Source organism: Pteropus alecto, unplaced genomic scaffold, assembly GCF_000325575.1.
Source record: "Pteropus alecto unplaced genomic scaffold, ASM32557v1 scaffold68, whole genome shotgun sequence".
Classification (NCBI taxonomy): Eukaryota; Metazoa; Chordata; class Mammalia; order Chiroptera; family Pteropodidae; genus Pteropus; species Pteropus alecto.
In genome coordinates, this window is record NW_006441386.1 from 8,354,637 (window position 1) to 8,375,434 (window position 20,798).

At 39.5% G+C, this 20,798-nt stretch overlaps 1 protein-coding gene across 1 annotated transcript in view; it reads right to left on the minus strand.

The window, feature by feature from the left end:
* The window catches only part of COL26A1 (collagen type XXVI alpha 1 chain), a 139,978-nt gene that overhangs the window by 93,520 nt on the left and 25,660 nt on the right, over window positions 1–20,798 (minus strand). Inside the window, exon 2 of the mRNA XM_006918582.2 lies at window positions 10,959–11,056. The gene's annotated coding sequence lies outside the window, so the exon portion shown is untranslated. The remainder of the gene's footprint in view (window positions 1–10,958; window positions 11,057–20,798) is intronic.

Consider the following 20,798-nt stretch of genomic DNA (forward strand, 5'->3'; position numbering starts at 1 on the left):
AATTAAACTAATCAGAGGGACATCTATCAGTAGAATGTGGCTTAAGAAACTACTTTTAAAATTAAACGTAATGCTGAAGTAATGGTACTGTATCTCATACTTAATGCTGACTCTTGATTAACACTGGCAGAAATCATGTTCCAGGTACACCCTTGAGAGAACCCCAAGTGTCAGGAACTCTTTCAGGTACCACAAAGGGAAAAGGATGATGACAAACATCTTCTGATCTCCAGAGCCTCTTAGTCTGTCTATACCAGTACAATCGGCCTTAACCTAATAATTCTGCACAGGAATTTATACTAAAGGAAATTATTAAATATGTGGACAAAGATTTAGCTAAAAGATGATCATGAGTTTGAGTTCCAGTAATAATGGAGTAGCTTATATCAGACTAACTCTGCTTTAGATAAAAATTATTAACTCTAGATTAAAAAAAATTAAAACAACTATTTGAAGACACCAGAAACCAACATAAAACCAGCAGAAACTAGAGGGAACTCAATCTTTGCAAAAAAGTAATAAATAGCATTGAGCAAATTCTACATTATATGACTTTTCTCCTGAGGGCACCCCTCAGTTCAGTGAAGGGTGGCCAGAACTTAAGTCAAAAACTGCTATTGTTTAGGCTCAAGGCTGCCAGAGAACATGGGAACTAAAGGAAGAAATCTAATAAAGAAGTAGAGACACAAAGCAGAGAGCCCCAAACTCTATATAAAAGAGTTGGGCTAATCCCTAAACTGTGCATGTATAGGGAAGATCCAATGAGTTCAGTAAAAGACAACAGTGGAAAGGCTACAATGTGAGTAGAGTTATCAGCTGCTACCCAATAGAGGGAAGATGATTTAGAACTTGAGTCTCTCCAAGTTAGGGGGTTAACACCTAGGACTTGCCTTTGAGCCCACAGAAATACTATGCCTTAGGAGTAAAAATTATATCCCAGGTCTAAAGGATTTACATATCCACCCCAATAAAATACAAAAACCAAGCCTTAACAAATTTACAGTAACTTAAATGCTTGCTAGAACAAAAATCAACACTCTTCAAGGAAACTAGAATCTCTACAGCATACCCAAATGTTCAGTATATAACCAAAATTATTAACATGGAAAGGAAGGAAGGCAGGAAAGAAAGAAGAAAGAAAGGAAAAAGGGAAGAAAAAATAAACAATTGTCACCCAAGTCAAGAGAAAAGTGTCAATACAAATAAACCTTAAGACAACCCAAATGTTGGAAGTAGAAAATGAGGACTTAAAAGAAGCTATTGTATATAACTTCTAGGATATAAAATAAATTATGGCCATAATGAGTGCACAGATGAGAAAATGTTATCAGGGAAATATAAACAAAAAGTAAATAAATAAAATGGAAATTCTAGAACTGAAAAGTACAATATCTGGAATAAAAATCTCACTGGATGGGCTTAACAGAAGATCACAGATGCCAGAAGAAAGAGCCAATGAACTCGAAGATGGTTCAATAGAAATTATCCAATCTGAGGAATGGAGAGGGGGAAAAATAGAATGTGATGGCAACAAAAAGCAATCTAACACATACAACTGGAACCTCGAGAGGAGAGGAGAGCATCTGGCAGAAAAATATTTAAAGAAATAATGAACAAAGTTTTCCTAATCTGGTTTTTAAAAACTGGAACTTATAGATCCAAGTGTGCAAAGAACCCAAAGCAGTATTAAGAAAATCCTATTTGGTAACATCATAGGCAAACTGCTTAAAGGCAAAAATAAAGAAAAATCTTGAAAACAACCAGTGAGAGCAAGAGGTAGGGAGGCAACATTCACAGAGGGGAAATAAGAAACGAGGATAGCAGACTTTTCATCAGAAACAATAAATGCCAAAAGACAATGGAACAACTAATGTGCTTAAAGTACTAAAAGAAAAAAATCATCAATCCAGAATTATGAACTCAATGAAAATATTATTCAAAACTTAATAGAAAATAAAGTATTGGAGATGATGATTGGAAAAAATGGAACCCTTGTATGTTGCTGGTGGAAATGTAAAATGGTGCGGCCACTATAAAAAGTTTCGCAGTTCCTCAGCAAGTTAAACATAAATTACCATATGATGCAGAAACCCCAATCTTAAGTATATATATATAAAAAAAAATAGAAAGCAGGTGTTCAAACAAAAACTTAGATGTGAATGTTCATAGCAGAACTATTCACAATAGCTGAAAGGTGGAAACAACCCAAATGTCTATCAATGGGTGAATGAAAAAACAAAATGTGGTATATCCATATAATGGAATTTTATTCATTATTCAGAAATATGCCACAACTTGGATGAAACTTTAAAACATTATGCTAAGTAAAAGAAGCCAGACACAAAATGTATGGTTCTATTTATATGAAATATCCAGAATAGGCAAATCAATAGAGACAGAAAGCAGACTTATGGTTGCCAAGGGCTAAGGTAAGGGAGAATGGGGAATGGCTGCTAAATGGATATAGAGTATCCCTTTGGGGTGGTAAAAAAAAAATTTGGAACTAGATAGTGGTGATGGTTGCAAAACATTGTGAACGTATTTAATGCCACTGAATTATACACTTTAGAATGGTTAAAATAGTCAATTTTATGTTATGTGTATTTTACCACAATTTAATTAATTAATTAACTAACTAAAATTAAGGCAAAGTAAATATTAAAAAGCTCTTTTTAATGAGAGAATTCACTGCATGCAGATCTGCACTATAAGAAATGCTGAAGTGATTTCTTGGGGTTGAGGAGAAAGGATACCAGATGGAGGCTCAGAGCTTTCAGAAGAAATTAAAGGTCACTGGAAATCATAACTACGGGATAAATAGAAGACTATTTTTTTCCTCCTTTCACTTTTCAAAAAGATTATCTGACTGGTTAATGCAAAATTATAATATTGAATTGTAAATTTTATAAAATATTTGGATTTAAAACATATGACAATAGCACAAAAGATGGTAGGGGTGAATAAATGGAATTGTACTATTAATAGTCTCTTTCAACTTACATGGAATAGCCCCATATTTACTCTGTTTACTATGATAAATTAAGGAAGCAGACTGTAATCCTCAGAAGAACAACTGAGAAATAATACAGAAGTATAACTAAAAATCCAATAAAGGAAAATATACAATTTCTGTTTCCAGTCATACTAACTCATATTTAACTTGCCCTCCCACGATAAACAATTCAAATACCTTTTGACCCAGCAATTGCACTTCTGGGTATTTATCCAAAGAAAATCAAAACAATAATTCATAAAGATCCATGCACTCCAATATTCATGGCAGCACAATATACAATAGCCAAGATATGAAAGCAACCTAAATGCCCAACAACAGACAATTGGATAAAAAATTATGGTTCATATATACAATGGAATATTACTCAGCCATTAAAAAAAAATGAAATCCTACCATTTGCCAAGACATGGATAGAGGTAGAGGTTATTATGCTGAGTGAAATAAGTCAGACAGAGAAAAATAAAACACATGGTTTGAGAGGGGAGGGGTGTTGGGAGGCTGGGAGAATGGGGTGAAGGGTTAAAGAAGTACAAATTAGTAGTTGATAATTGGGCACAAAAATGGGGAGCATGGCACAGGGAATGCAGTTAGTATTAATATGAAGGCTAAGCGGAGGGCCAGGGGAGGTATGGAGCAATTGGGAGAATTGTTTTATGAACAATATAGATGTCTAACCAAAGTACGTTATACTTGAAACAAATTCAAATAAATAAATTTGAAAAATTTAAAAAATTAGACAAAATTTATGAAACAAATGTTCACAGACATTGAATGATGTGAAATAATGATTCCCAAGAGAAGAAAAAAAACAAGGTGGTTCCTGGAGGTACCTTCTGGACCAGAGCATGTGGAAGGGTGACTAAGTAGAATATGGCAATATCTCTGACTTGAAGAGAAAGAAATGAGAGTTCAGGAAGTCTGGGGCAAAATTTGGTGGACAGAATACCAGAGAGATGAGAATTATGTAGAGAATTATTCATGGAATCAAAATTTATTGAACAGTACACTTCTGGTGTGTATAAATAATATGTATATAATAAGTTATATGTAAATCATACCTCAATAGGGTTGATTTAAAAAGGCATAAATAATTATTAAAATTAAAAATATAGAATATATATAGCCCTATATCTATGTATAGCCCTATGTTTGTAAAATCTATGTTATTAAACTCATTTGATAATAATGAATACATTATCAAAACCTGCCCTATAAAGAAAATACAAGTCTAGATGGTTTCGCTGTGAATTCTATTAAACATTTAAGAAAAACATAATATCAACTTTACAAAAAAAAATGCTTTCAGAAAATAGAGGAGGAAAAATCTACTAATTCGCTTTATGAAAACAACATAACCCTCACAACAAAAAACTGACAGACATTATAAGGAAAGAAAATTACAGATAATATCAAATATGGAAATATAAAAAAGAATAATACATCTAAATGAGGTTTATCTCATTAATAATAAGGTTATTCCCAGGGGAAAAAAAAAGTTAGTTTAGTATTCTGAATCAATGTAATTTGTTACATTAACATAATAAAGAATAAAAAATATGATCACCTCAGTATACATGCAGAAAAAGCATTTGATGAGATTTATATGTTGTATTCTCAACAAACTAAGAATAGAAGTGATTATCTTCATCTAATAATGGGCATATATGAAAAATCTATTGCTAACCACATATTTAATATTGAAATATTTAGAACTTCCCCCTATGACCAGAAACAGGGTACATATGTCTGTTGTTACCACTTCTAATAAACATTTTACTAGAAGTTCTAGCCAGCTTAATAAGATATTAAAAAGAAATAAAAGTCATAAAGATTTGAAAGGAAGAAGCAAATATATATTTATTCACAGAGGACAGTTTTTGAAGAAAATTCAAAGATATCAATAAATAAACTACTAGAACTAATAAAGAAATTTAGTATTGTTTTGTATACAAGGTAAATATTTAAAAATCAGATATATTTCTATATACTAGCAGCAAAAAAATTAGAAAATGAAATTTTAAAAAGCAATTCTATTTTTTAAAAAGCACCAAAAATATAAAATATTTAGAAATAAATTTAATAAAAAGCAAACAAGCCCTCTACTCTGAAAACTACAAAACATGGCTGAGAAAAATCAAAGAGGGCCTAAAAAAATGGAGAGCTATACCATGTTCATGAATCCACAGACTCATTATCAATATTTCCATTCTCCCCAAACTGGCCTATAAATTCATCACAATCCTCATCTCAATCTCAACAGTCAGCTTTGATAAGTTGATTGTGAGATTTTTATGGAATGTAAAAGAACTAGGGTGGTCAAAGCAGTCATTAAAAAGGAAATATAACAATTACCTTTCATTTCATTCCCACTAGAACATCTAAAATTAAAAAGACTAATACCACCGAATGTTGTCAAAAATGTGGAACAACTAGAACATACTTTGCTTGTGAGAATGTAAACTGTTAAAACCTCTTTGAAAAACTGTGGCTGTTTCTTTTGAAATTAAACGACCCAATTAAAAATGGGCAAAAGTCTTGGTCAGACAGTTTCACAAAATAAAAGATATAACAATGACTGGTAAGCACATCAGACAGGCACACAAAAAAAATGCTCAACATCATGAGTTAACAGGGAAGTGCAAATTAAAATCAAAATGGGAGCATTTCACACCCACTACAATAGCTAAAATAAAAAAGACTGAAAACACCAAATGTTGGCAAGGATGTGGAGCAACTGGAACATACTTTCCTTGTGGCGGTATAAAATGGTAAAACCATATGAAAAGAGTTTGGCTCTTTCTTATAAAGTTAAACATACACCACAACCTAGAAATTCCACTCTTAGAGGTTTACTCAAGGGAAATAAAAACATATGGCCACAGAAAGACATATATCAGAATGTTCACAGAACATATATAATGAAATAATACCCAGTAATGAAAATGAATAAACTACTGATATACACATAACAACATGAACACATGTCAAAAATTATGTTAAGCAAAAGAAACTATACACAAAAGGAAATCATACTATATGACTCCATTTATGGGAAGTTCAAGTATAGGTCAAACTGATCTATGACAATAGAAATTAGAATAGTGGTTGCTTAGGGATGGGAACTATCTGGGAGGTGATGGAAATGTTTATGCATTTATTAAACATCAAATTATACATTTAAAATCGGTGCATTTCAGTATATGTAAATTTTACCTCAGTAAAAAAATGTTTACAACGTTATTAATAATTTAACAACTGGAAGCAACTTAAATATCTTGTAGTAGGAGTGTAGTTAATAAAGCATGTAACCAAATTCCACAGGCACTAAAAATGATACTACAGAAAACTATCAATTGACAAGGAAAGATGTTCATGACGACTTTTGTGAAAAAGAAAGTTATTAAACAACATGTACATTACAACTGACATGTGAGTAAAGGAAAGGGGCCGGAGGCATTTCACTGAAGTGAGACTTGGGGGTTACCTTAAGTGGGTGTTTTCACTTTTTCTACACTGAACATGTACTTGCTTTTGTAATAAGAAAAAGTATTTCTAGATATATGAATATAGTTATAGATACAGATTCATAGATACAGTTAATTTTCATTATTCATGGTTGATATGGTCTATAAAGACACTGGAAACTCTGAATTTGTAAATACTGAACCACTGCTCCTAGGGGAGATTCAGGAGAGATACGAGCATCGAGTCACAATATTTTCATCAACTAATCAATACGTAATCTTGTGTTATTTGTGCTTCTATTTGAAGACTTCTTATTAAATATATACTGTTGATTCATTAACACTGAACTCACAGTCAATAGTGTTATAACCAATGCCCAAACAAAGCTTATCCAACACATGCATTTTCTCCAAGAGGCACATCATAATCTTTTCGCACTTTAGAACACTAGACAGCACTAAACTTGGGAATATTTCAAATAATGGGATCACCCAGAAAAGCACAAAAATGTGAAAACCATAGCATTAAACAGACCGTAAAAAGGACATTTGTTTGCAGTATAAGAGCTGAAACAAGAAGGCAAAATTTTGCCTTGTTCAACCTCAGCCAGAAGCATGTAAGTTGGGCAACTCAAATTTTTTGTCTCTCTGTGCATGTCTGCGAATGACCACAAAAGTGCTGTTAGTATTGTTTTGGGGGTTACAAAACAACTTTAGCAAGTAAAACAATTCACAAATACAGAATCTGCAAATAATTAAGATCAACTATATATAGACATATCTCTGAAGGATAGTATTCCCAAGCCTTTGGCCTGCACTCCTGGGGCATCCAGAGAGGAAGGAGAGGAGGTCCATAGGAAGGAAAACCTGGGGAGACGCAGAAGGGAGGAAGCAGGCCCATAGAGAGGCCACCTGGGAAACATGAGCCACCTACCCCTAGAAAGGTCTGAGTCCCAAGTCAGGCGACCAGAGAGACCTGAGCACTTGGAAGGAAGAGCAGACACAGCCAAAGAAAAAGACACTTCTCCTGGCAAATCTCATCTGAACCAAAGCAAAACCCACTGAGGAGAGCACCTCTGACCTGCAGGCTCTCCAGAGAGGCAGCAGTGGGAATGAGTGGGACTTAATGGTCAAGACCCCCCACAACCATCTTAGGAACGTGCTTAAAGTCACAAACACCGCCTTGATTTCACCTTCCATCTTTATTGTTTCATTTTCAGGAATGCAAAATATTTACAAAGGCTTCCAGGAGCCAATCGCAAACAGTACAGGCCTCCACACTTCCAGGAATCCTCAACCGTGCAGGACCCTCATGCTCACAGGTGGAAAGAGGCCACCTGGCCTTCAGGCTCTCTGAAAGAAGTATACCTTGTCCCTCGCCCTGCAGTGGATATGCCTCCTCTGGGCTTCATCTACTCATCTGCAAGAAGGCTTACCCAAAACACGGAAATAGAGCAAAAAGGTGATGGCCTAACCTTTTCATGTTGTGCTAGAGCACTCTCTAACGAGCCTGCCTAAGTGCCACTAACTCCCTGGAAGAAAGTCACTTTGTTTATGTACCACGTACTATGGACTACAGCCCAAGTTCTGCAGCATTGGATGTTAACGTGTACAAAACTGGTAAGATGCAAGTGATTGCTGCTCAGTAGAGAGATGGCCCCAAAGGTTTTGCTTTTTGTTGTCTTGTAGGATCTAACTTAGTGATCTTATTTCGGGTTCTTATTTCATATATATATATATATGAAATATATTTCATAGTATATATATACATATATATGTGTGTGTATCAACATTATATATGTGTATGTATACATATATATGTATGTGTGTATATGTATGTATGAGTATGTGTGTGTGTGAATATACATACACACACACACACACATACATATTTCTCTAATCCTCTTTTGAATCAGCTTTGCCATTCTGCTGATTCCCTCATACACACACACACACACACACACACACACACACACACACACACACACACGCATATATCAGTAATGGAGTGACTTTACCCAAAAAGAAGTCTGGCCTTTGCACTTGACTCCCTGGACATGATCTCTAAGTTCTTGTAATGACCTGCCTGATAAGAGTGGCTTTGTTTACCTGGAATCCTTGGAACAAGCCAGTCTATGCTAACAATGTGACATTTAGGACATCCCTAGGCCATGCAGCGCCAGCTCAACCTCAAGGGATTGGAGACAGTTCAGCCACACAGGCAGTCACCGTGTGTACATGACCACATGTCACTAAAAATTCTGGCTTGGGAGCTTCCCTGGTTGGCAATACCCCATGCATGTTGTCACACATCATTGTTGGGAGAGGTTACTGCTGTCCACACCTCCACTGGGAGCAGACAACTGAAAGCTCTGAGTATGGACCCCTTATAGACTGTCTGCTGTGTCTCTTCCCTGGGCTGATTTTAATCTATCTACTTAAACCATAAATATGAGTATAACAGCTTCTAAGTTCTGTGAGTTCCAGTTATCAGACCTGAGGGTGGTCTTGGATCCCCCAATCTGCATTTATAGCAGTTTCTCTAATCATCTTTTGAATCAGCTTTGCCATTCTGCTTATTCCTTCATTAAATGAGTTCAATAAGACAAGCTCACTATCTACTTTGCATGAGAATTATAACTTAAACATTTTGAGACATGTACGTCATTTAGTAGTTCATTCATTTCTCTGGTGAAGAGACTATGAAGAGAGATGAAAAATATGTGCTCTAGCACTGCAGTGGTTTTCAGGAGAGGGAGGGACCCCTCCCATTCAGGCTGGGACCAGTTACCTCAGAAGAACCAGACAGTCCCACAGGGTGGCAAGTGGCAGTTGGGGAGGCAGATATGAAAACACACGACTATAGTCAGCTGAAGCAATGATGAGGGGTGCGCCAAAGGGAGCCCGGAGGCTCTGGTTGCTGAGAGAAGGGCCTAGAAGTCTTCCTAATGTCAAAGCAGTGCTTCCGAAAGTGAGGCCTTGATAGTAGGCCAGTACTCCATTGGGTGGAGCCCAATGCTGCTCATTTTATTGATGGTCGAAAAGCACCCAGTCGGTTACTTAAGAGTAATTCAATCATTTCCCTCAAAACCCTTGCCACTCCAGCCCCTGGCAGAATCTAGACAGCAGGTCTGCTCTGTTCTGTTGCAGGTACCAGATGTCTCTCCCCATGGCCATGGCACTGACAGGTCCATATCTGGACTCTGAGAACCTCAGACCTCAGCAAGGGGACTGGTGTGAGCTGTGGTCATTCGATACATACAGTACAGGGTCCTGCCATTCATACCTCCATCTGGGGAAGCCCAGCCTCCCTTTTCCCCTCACCCTTAAGCTCCCTCCCGCTCCTCCCCAAGGAAAGGCCCAGGGAAGTCCTGTGTCCCCAGGTGTGGGCCACCCTTCACTCTCAGGATCAGGCAGCTTGTAAATCAGGAAGGGTGATACCGATGGACATTTTATACCCAATCCTTCAGCTCAGCTTTGGGCCACAAGTCCACTGAAGCATCATCATCATCATTACTATGACTGCTATTTCTATCGTTATATTATTAATTGTATCCTAAAGCATTTTAGGCTGTTTACAATAAAAGCACATATTTAACTTATAATTTATGATACTTAATTATCCTCTTGCTTATATTATAAAAGCATAGATAGATATACATATCAAAATCAGTAAATTAGGTAATAAAAAAGATGAGAGAGAATAATTTTGTTAGAAAGTCAAGGTTAAGGAGAACTACTGTTTCCGAATACGAAATTGGCCACTGAGCCTTCGGACCAGCCAGGTATGCTGGGAACAAGGTGTGCTGCAAACCTGTTCATTAGGGAGGACCTGCTTTCCCTGGATATGAACATGGCAGAGATTTGTTGCTGGCGATCTCTTCCTTCCACTGTGGCTGTTTGGTCCCATCGGGCTCCAGAGCCAAGGTGAGCCTAGCACAGGACTCAGAAGGAACACCCAGCTCTAGGCCCCATTCTCTGTCCTCCCTCTACACATCAGCCCAGCAGAAGGACAGGACCCGCCAAGTGAGGCCTTCCTTCTGCTGTGACCCACCAGGTGCATCTGCCTCATTCTACAATAGACATGGCTCCAAGGCTGGTGGACCATCGTCTGTACTTGCTCAAAGCCCAAACTTCCTGCTCTGCCTGCTGTAATTTCTGGGTAAGTCAGAGCCAGAGAAAAAGAAATAGACTGTAAGTTGAATCCCCTCTCCCAGGCCAGGACACATGGGTCTCTTCCATCCCCCACCAACCTCTGCACACAAGGACCCCACCTCAGTGCCATGGGCAGGGTGGCAGCCTCACTCCAGTTTAGCCAGTCCAAAGCATTTGGTCATGTGTTGCTTGGGAAAAGGAAGACAGAATGTGGAGAGACAGAGACCTGCTCACAGGAGGTGGTTGGGGGAGAAGCCCCCAGGACTCTGCAGCCAAGCCTGGCCAGTGCCTAGTCCCCTGACCCCATTCTCCAGTGGACTCACCCTCGTCACAGTTGCTCCCAGTAAAGCCAGGACAGCATCTCCACTCCAGCGCCGTTACCGTTCGGTAGGACACTCTGTATGTGGGTCTGATCAGAGTCCTGTAACTAACACAAGGGTAGTGTCAGGACAGTGTGAGCATCCAACTGCCCCCCAGAGCCCACCCCTGCAGCCATCCCAGGGTTCTGAGAGCCACCCAGCCAGTGTAGCCCGTCACTCCAGCTTTGCGCCACTGGCTGTATGGCCCTGGGCAAGTGACCAGCCCTCCATGCAAGAGTGATCTAGAGTCTTTTCCAGCTTTGTCTTCCCAAAAGTCTCCAAGTGTGGCCATCTATGGTGGAGAAATGTCCTGCACACTGACTGCTATGGAATGAATTGTGTCACCCAGAATTCATATGTTAAAGCCCTAACTCCTCAATGTATTTGAACACAGGGTCTTCAGGAGGTATTTAAGGTTTAATGAGGTCCTAAGGGTGGGACCCTAATTCAATAAGACTGCTGACCTTATAAGAAGAGGAAAAGAGAGTCGCTCGCACACACACATTATGAAAAGGCCATGTGGGGATGCAGCGGAAGACAGCCACCTGAAAAAATTAATTTCTATTGTTTAAACCACTCAGTCTATGCTATTTTGTTATGGCAGCCTGAGTGAAGACATTGACCAAAATAACGAATAAGGGAAAAGAAACATCATGAGAACCTGTGCAACTTCCAACCACCCACAGGCACAGGTCACTGCACTCCAACCTTTTCCCCAGTCTTATTTCTTTTGGTTGATTCATCCGCTGAATACTTACTGAGCACCAACTACATTCTATAATGTGGTCACAGACTGATAAAACTGAGTCTCTGTCCTCAAGAAAATCACAGCCTTCAATGAAAATTTAGAATCTAGTAGTGGGACCTTTGAGGCAATAAAATGTTCTGCAACTGCTGTGGATTCCGTGGTAAAATTTCACAGTCCTACAGTTTCAAATTTTTCTTAAAAATAAGTTATATGCTTCTTTTGTATCAAGTTCTTTGGGGATTTTGTAAGACTCCAAGAATAGTGAATATAACATAAATGACCAAATTTCACAAGAGGGAAACATTCAGCTTCATTATTAGCTTTACGTGCATCATTATAACTTTGCTGCTTGATCAAGTTGGCACAATTTCTTCTTGAAAACAAAAGTACATGACTTTACAAAATTTGAATCTGCTGACACTGAGCAATTTAATCGGTTAATAGAAAAATTATAAATTAATTGGTAGCAGCAGGCGTGATGTTTCCAGATGCACAAGATGCATTGTTGACAGGAAAACATACGAGTCACATCTTGAATTTCGGAAGACTGCACTAAATCTGAAAAGTCCTGTTACGCTAATTTCTCTTTTTAAAAAATCCTCTCACTCATGTTTTGTAAACATTCCAGCAAACCAGTTTCCCTCTGGAGATCTAAGGGGGTGTGTGACTGTGTGCAGCCAGGGGCAGAAGCCTTTGAGTGAGGAGCCAGAAGTGTGCATGGAGGGGTGCCCACAGCTGGGGCTTGCAGAGCAAACCCAGGCCTTTGGACTCTCAGATTCCCCTGTCCCCAGGAAACAGCTGGCATAGGCCCATGAGGTTGGGGAGTGGCAGCAGTGTCATCGTCACCTCTCCTTACAGCAGTTGGCCTGGTGGGACATAGGTGCGTTGATGAGCTTGAGCCCAAGGAATACAAATAGACTGCATAACAAACACACACTCATACACTTTCATACTGGCACACACATTCATTCACACACTCACATGCCCACACATTCACAAAGTCACATACATACACACTCACACGCACACTTGCTCACATGCTTTCACACATACACTCTCACACACTTACACATGTTCACACACTCAACACTCACATGCTCTCATTCACAGGCTCATACCCTTATACCTCCTTCCTGGTGCAGATTTCCCCAGCCAGAAACAGGCCTAGCTGGGAGAGGGAAGAAGCTTTAATTTGTATTTAAAATTCCAGTTTTATTGTGGTCATTGTTTCACAATATATGTAAATCAAACCATCATGCTGTATACCTTAAACTTATACAGTGATGTACATCAATTATTTCTCAATAAAACTGGGTAAAAAAACAACAACAAAACAAAAACAAAAACAAAAACAAAATTATCTAGAAAAAAAAGATACCAGTTCTAAAATTAATTTCTGGAATAAGATTACTGCTCCAGCTGAGAGAACCTGAAAAGCTTCGGATTCCACCCGGGGCTAACATGCAGGGCAGAAGCAGGTCAAGTAGCTTGTTGCTTGTGTCCTGTCCAAAGCATCTGATGCCATGAACAGGTCCCTCCCATAACCTCAGCACCATAGGGTAGAACAGGAGTCCCCAAGCCCTGGGCCACCGACCAGTACCTGTCCATGGCCTGTTAGGAACCGGCTGCACAGCAGGAGGTGAGCAGCGGGCAAGCCAGCAAAGCTTCATCTGTATTTGCAGCCACTCCCCATCACTAGCACCACCACCTCAGCTCCACCTCAGATCATCAGGCATTAGATTCTCATAGGAGCACCAGTCCCTGGTGACAAAAAGGGTGGAGACTACTGGGGTTGATGAAGCCCTGGGCTGCAAGGCACAAGCCCTGGGCTTTGAGCTCTGTCCCTAGTTCATGAAGTGAACTTGCACACATTCCTTAACCACCCTGAGCCTGTTTCCTGGTCTGCCTGATGGAGACCAGAATTTGGGGTGTGAGGCTCACTGGGAGGGCAAGTGTGCAAGGCACTAAGAGCAGAAAGGGGTGCGCAGATCCTGGGTTTGCAAAACGCAGATCTGATCTCATTACTCCCAGGCTGCACCCACTGTGATCAGGAGAGTCTGAGCCACAAGCTGCCCCTCAGCTTCCAGCCCTTGAGCCCTCCAAATGCACCAGGCATTCTTCAGTCCACGTCTTGAATGACAATAATGATAAAAATAATAATACATATAGATATAAGATGAGCTTTGATTGAGTGCTCACCAGGCATGGTTCTGAGTCTTTTACATTTGCTGACTCATAACAACCCTAACAGTTGGACACTATTACTATTCTTGATTTACAGATGAGAAAAACTGAGGCACAAAGAAGTTAAGTAACTTTCTCAAGGTTGCACTGCTAGAAGGTAGTAGAACTAGGATCCAAATGCAAGCAGAATTGGCAGAGCCTAGTAATACTAGTTTGCGTCCATTTGGTACGGGGGAACAGTTTTCCTTTCTACATGTGCATAAGGTACTGATCTTGGGCCCTTGAACCAGAGGGAGAGCTTGGCCCCTAGAGAAGTTCTTTCCGCCCCTCATTCTGAGGCCATGGGCTGGACTGTCTCACTCAGGGATCAGAAGCAACCAGATGGCCTGTAAAGTCCTGGAACAGGGCACACCAGTAGGTGGCACTGCATCATCAGCCCAGAGGGCCAGGGCTCAGCATGGCTGACCCCTCAAGTCTCACCTGAATGCCCAAGGCAGGCTCAGTGTTGTGTCCTGTCCCTCAGTCTGGGCAAGAATCTGAGGAGCTTCGCCCTACTACATCCATGAAGAACTCCCAGCCCTTCCGCTGGGGTCCAATCTGCAAACCCAGTGATCTTTCTGAAATGCAGATCTAGTTTTATGACTGCCTTCTCTTAAAACCTTCCATGACTCCCACAGACTAAAGACCAAACTCTTCAGGCCAGTAAATAAGACTCTGCCTACCCTTCCATCAACCCTCCTTCTGCCAGCACCAGCCAAGGCTCCTATCACCAGCACACAACAAGCTGTTCTTCCTGCCCCTGGGGCCTCTGTATGTGTAGGCTCCTCTGCCTACCTGTCCTTCTCTTTTACTCGACCTGAGAAAAATCCCCAGGAGCTTTCAGAGTGTGACTCAAATGTCCCCTCCTTAGTGAAACACTCCCATCCCCTGGCCAGAGTTCACAGGCTCCCTCCTCAGCCTTCCCACAGCACCTTATACTGAGCTTGGTTTTAACCCAACACTCATCCATGCACTCAGCAGATACATACCAAGAGCCTGCTGTGTGCCAGGCACAGAATACAAGAATGAAGAATGCAGGCACCAGCTTTGCCCTGTTAGAGCTTATGGCACTAACCATACATTGCACATGAATATATAACCATGCACTGTGATAAATGCTATGAAGGACAGCACTGAGTTCACACCTCACATATAATGAGTTTTTTCCTTGTGTTATTAAAATGTAATTTGCATAGAGTAAAATAGATAAATCTAATGTTTAGCTCTTTGAACTTTTACCTATGGGCACACCAACGTTCTCATCACTCTAAAGTCCCTTGTGCTCCCTCAGTGTCGATTACCTACCCCCTAGATATAACCACACGCCTGACTTCTCTCACCAGAGATTGGTTTTGCCTGTTGTAAAATTTCTTATAAATGGAATCTTACAGCATGCACTCATTTGTGACTGCCTTCTTTCACACATCCATTATGTCTGTGAGGTTCATCCATGTTAAGTATTTGTTCCTTTTCGTTGTTAAATAGTATTCCATTATATAAATATATTATAATTTGTCCCTTCTACTATTGGTGGGCATTCAGGTTGTTTCCAGTCTTGAGCTATGATGGACAAAGATGCTATGAGTATTCTCATATAAGTCTTTGTAAACAGATGGTTTCATTTCTCTAAAGGATATACCTAGAAATAGAATAGATGGGATGTAGGCTGGATATGTTAACTTTAGTAGATGGTACAAACAAGTTTCTATGACTTGTTTGAATAAACCAGTTCACACGCCTAGCAGCAGTGTTTGAGTTCCAGTTGCTCTATAACCTTGCCAGCATTTGATATTGTCAGTCATTTTCATTTTAGTCATTCTAGAGTATATGTAGTACTCTTTCATTATGGTTTTAATCTGCAATTCCTGTTGACTAAATAAAGTAACCCCTTTTCATGTTTGTCATTTGCATATCTTCTTTTGTGAAGAGTCTGTTCAAGACTTTTGCCCACTTTTACATTGGGTTTTATTTCTTTTTCTTATTGATTTATAAAATATATATATTTATAGAAGACCTCTGTCACATATATGTATTTCAAGTGTTTTTTCCCCATCTCTGGCTTGCCTTTCTATTTTCTTAAAGACGTATTTATAATAATCAGTTTTTAATTTTGATGAAGTCCAATTTATCGATTTTTAAAATGTTATTATTTGTTGAGTAGGAGTTAAAGTTCATTGTTTTCCATTTGGACATACATTTGCTCCAGCACCATTTATTGAAAAGACCTTCTTTCCCCTGGTTGAATTATTTTAGTGCCTTGTTCACATCCAAATGATTGTTTAAATGTCAGTTTGTTTCTGGACTCAATTCTGTTTCATTGATCTGTTTTTCTATCCTTGCACCAAAACCACACTGCCTTAATAACGTAGCTTTATAGTAAGTCTTAAAATCTGGTAATGTAACTCTTCTGATTTTGTTCTCTTTCAAGATTATCTAGGTCCTTTGCATTCCCATAGATTTTTAAATTGGTTTATCAATTTCTGCAAGAAAAAAAAAAGAGAGGGAGGGAGGGAGGGAGGGAAGGAGGAAGGAAGGAAGGAAGGAAGGAAGGAAGGAAGGAAGGAAGGAAGGAAGGAAGGAAGGGAAAGCCCACCATGATTTTGATAAAGATTACATGGAATCCATAGATCAATTTCTAGAGAATTGACATCTTAATAATATTGAGTCTTCCTATCCATGACTATGGCAGAACTTTCCATTTATTTAGATCTTCTTTAATTTTTCTCAGCAGTGTGAATATCTTTTGTTAAATTTACTCCTAAGTATTTGTCTTTGTCTGCTCAGGCTGCCATCACAAAATATAATAGACTGGATGGCTTAAACAACAGAACTTTATTTTCTCAAAGTTCTGGAGGCTCAGAAATCTGAGATCAAGATTCCAGCTGGTTCAGTTTCGGGTGAGAACTCTCTTCCTGGCTAGCAGACAGACACTTTCTCACTGTGTCCTCACATGGCCTTTTGTGTGTTTGTGTGTCTGTATGTGTGTCTGTGTGTGTGTCTGTGTGTGTGTCTGTGTGTCTGTGTGTCTGTGGGGAGAGAGAGAGAGAGAGAGCAAGCGCGCACCAGTGAGCTCTGATGTCTCTCCTTATAAGGACACTAATCCTATTGGATCAGGGCCCCACCTTCATGACCTCTTTTAATCTTAGTTACATCCTTAAGGATCCATCTCCAAATACAGTGCCATTGTGGAGTAAGGGCTTCAACACATGCATTTGAGGGGATATGAACATTCATTTCAAAGCAGTATTTAATGTTTTTTTTTTTTTATTTTAGTATACATGAGGAGGTTTTTTTACATTTCATTTTTTACTTGCTTTCACTGGTATATTGCTATTCATTTATTTGTATATTAACCATGTATCTTTGTCTGTCCTGGATACTATAACAGATTACCATAGACTGGGTGGCTCCTAGATAACAGAAATTTATTTCTCGTAGTTCTAGAAGCTGGGAAGCCCAAGATCAAGGTGCTAGCAGATTCTGTATCTAGTGAGGGCCCACATTCTTGTTCATAGATAACAGTCTTCTCGCTGTATCCTCACATGATGGAAGGGGCAAGTGAGCTCTGTGAGGTTTCTTTTATAAGAACACTAGTTCCATTCATAAAGGCTCCACTCTCACGATCTAATTACCTTTCAAAGGCCCCCACCTACAAATATCATCACCGTGGGGGGTTAAGATTTCAACATACAAATTGGGGGAGGGGGTAAACACTTATATCCAGTGACCTTGATAACTTCATTTATTAGTTCCAATACTATATTTGCCAGTTCCTTTGGATCTTCTATGTACACAATAATGTCATCTGTAAATAAAGAGTACTTTATATCCTCTTTGTTTCTGATCTGTATGCCTTTTATTTCTTCTCCTGGTGCTATTGCCTACAGTACCATGTTAAATGGAAGTAATAATAATGGTGATCCTTCTCTTGTTCCCATACTAAGGGAGAATGTGCATAATATTTCATCAATTAAATGTGACATTAGTTGTAGATTTTTTGGAGATACTCTTTATTATATTGAGGACATTCCCTCCTATACCTAGTTTGCTGAGAAATTTTTGTTTTTTACCATGAATGGGCTCTGAATTTTATCAAATGATTTTTCTACATCTACTGAGATGATCATGCGGTTTTTCTCCTTTGTTCTGCTATTTTGATGAACTATATTAATTAACATTCAAATGTTAAACCAACCTAGCATTCTTGGGGTAAGTCCCACTTAGTCATGATGGATTATCTTTTTTATATCTCACTGAATTCTAATTTCTAATATTTCATTTAAAATGTTTACATCTATATTCACAAGGGATATAGTTGGAATTCTTTATCACTTGAAAAAAAACCCACAAGAAACTGATAACAGGGAACACCTCCGGGGGCAGGGGGCGGGGGCCTTAGTTTTCACTGTATACTCTTTTAGTCTTTTTGGATTTTGAATTCTGTGCCTTTTAAATCACTCAAAAAGGAATAAAATGTAAATGCTAAATAAAAAACAGATGATTCCGTTATGGATTGAATGTTTGTGTCCCCCTTCCCCCAAATTCATATGTTGAAACCCTAACCCTCAAAGTATTGGTATTTGGAGGAGGGGCCTTTGGGAGGTATTAGGTTTAGATGAGGTCATGAGGGTGGGGCCCTGTGATGCGATTAATGTCCTTATAACAAAAAGAAGAAGAGAGGTCAGAACTATCTCTCTCTCTCTCTCTCTCTCTCTCTCTCTCTCTCTCTCTCTCTCCCCCCTCACTTCCTCTCTCCTCACCTCTCCATGTGAGCATACAAAAGGCAGCTGTCTATAAGCCAGGAAAAGGGACTTTTCCAGGAACCGAATCTGCCAGCACCTTGATCTTGGACTACGCAGACTTAAGAATTGTGAAAAATAAATGTCTGCTGCTTAAGTCATCCAGTCTACAGCATTTTGTTACAGCAGCCCAAGTGGACTAATACATATTTATACCAAATGTTTAATACAATTTTCAGGTAGGAGATGCAAATGCTAATAAATGTTAGCTATTGTGATGGTTAGTTTCATATGTCAACGTGACTGTGCTGAGGAATGCCCAGACAGCTGGTAAAACATTTCTGGTTGTGTCTGTGAGGGTGTTTCCAGAGAGATTAGCATTTGAATTGGTGGACTGAGTAAAGAAGATCATTGTTGGTGAGAATGTAAATTGGTGTAGCCGCTATGTAAAACAGTATGAAGGGTTCCTTAAAAAATTAAAAATAGAATTATTATATGACCCAGCAATCCCACTTCTGGGTACATATCCAAAGGAAACCAAATTAGTATCTCGAAGAGATCTGCGCCCAATGTTCCTTGCAGTATTATTCACAATAGTCAATAGACATGGAAACAACCTGGGTGTCCAATAACGGATGAATGGATAAAGAAAATGTGACCCCAATAAATTTAATTTTAAAATTTCATTAAAAAAAGAAGAAAGAAAATGTGATCTAGATACATATATACATAATGGAATATTATTTAGTCATAAAAAAGGAAATCCTGCCATTTGAGACAATGTAGATTGGCCTGGAATAAGCCAAACACCGAAACACAAATATCTCATGACCTCTTATATGGAACTTCCCCTCTCTTCCCACCCCCGCCTGCTACCAAAAAAAAAAAAAAAATCCCACCCCCCGCCTGCTACCAAAAAAAAAAAAAAAATTAAAGCTCATAGTAAGGAAGAGTAGAATGGTGGTTACCAGAGACTAAAATGTGGCAGAATGAGGGAGATATTGATCAAAGGATACAAACTTTCAGTTATAAGAGGAATAAGTTCTGGAAACCTAATGTACTGTATGGCCACTGTAGGTAATAATAATGTATCATATACTTGAAATTTGCTGAGAGTTGATCCCAAGTGTTCTCACAACACACAAAAAATGGTAACTATGGGGGTGATAGTTATGTTAATTAGCTTGATTGTGGTAATCATTTATATATATATAAAAATTTCGCATTGTATACTTTAAATATACACAATTTTTATCTGTCAGAAATAAAGTACACACACGTGCGCGCACACACACAGTCTTAAGGGCTTGTGTGAGATAAGAGATCAAGGCTGTTCCCAAGGGGCAAAGAAGTCTGCCCCACTCCCACCTCTCATCTCAGGGAACAATCCCTTTCAGCTCAGAACAGCCCCCAGACCACCCCCACAATAAGACAAACAGCAGTAATCTCAGGGTCTACAGACTTCATCTAACCTCTGATGGCCTTGACACTGTCCTCAGCTGAGGACACTGAGCTCAGGGAAGAACCCAGCTTCCCTGAGGCTCCACAGAGAGTCCATGACCCCTGCACAGGGCTCACCTCATCATCGACGTGGTAGTGTCAGCCTCGCTCCTCAGCAGCAACATCAAAGGCCAAGGACAAAGTCCTGGGCAGGGGCCACACAGAACTGGAGCATCTCCCTACACCAAGACTTTAATGACCTCAGGATATTGGAGAGAAAAATAAGATTGGCCTCTGAGGCTTGAAATCGCCCCAAGGTGGAGATGCCCCATCATCCCAACTTCCTCCTGATTCCGTGGTGCTACAGTATCCACGTGAGATGGAGAGCAAACTCCACATCATAGCCGACGAGCTCTGGCCCAGTATCCACCAGGCCTCCCCAGTGCCCTCTGTGCCCTTTACTAGCATTTTCCAGCCACACTGGCCTTCTCCAAGATTTCCGGCATACCATGATCCTGACCCCCTAAGGGCCTGTCTCTCTCCCTCTCTATCTCCCCCTACCTCTCTCTCACTCTGTTAAGGCCCAGTCACCTCCACCCCGACTCAAAGGCCCTCTCCTCCAGGAAGCCCTCCTGAGGCCACTAACCAGATCGG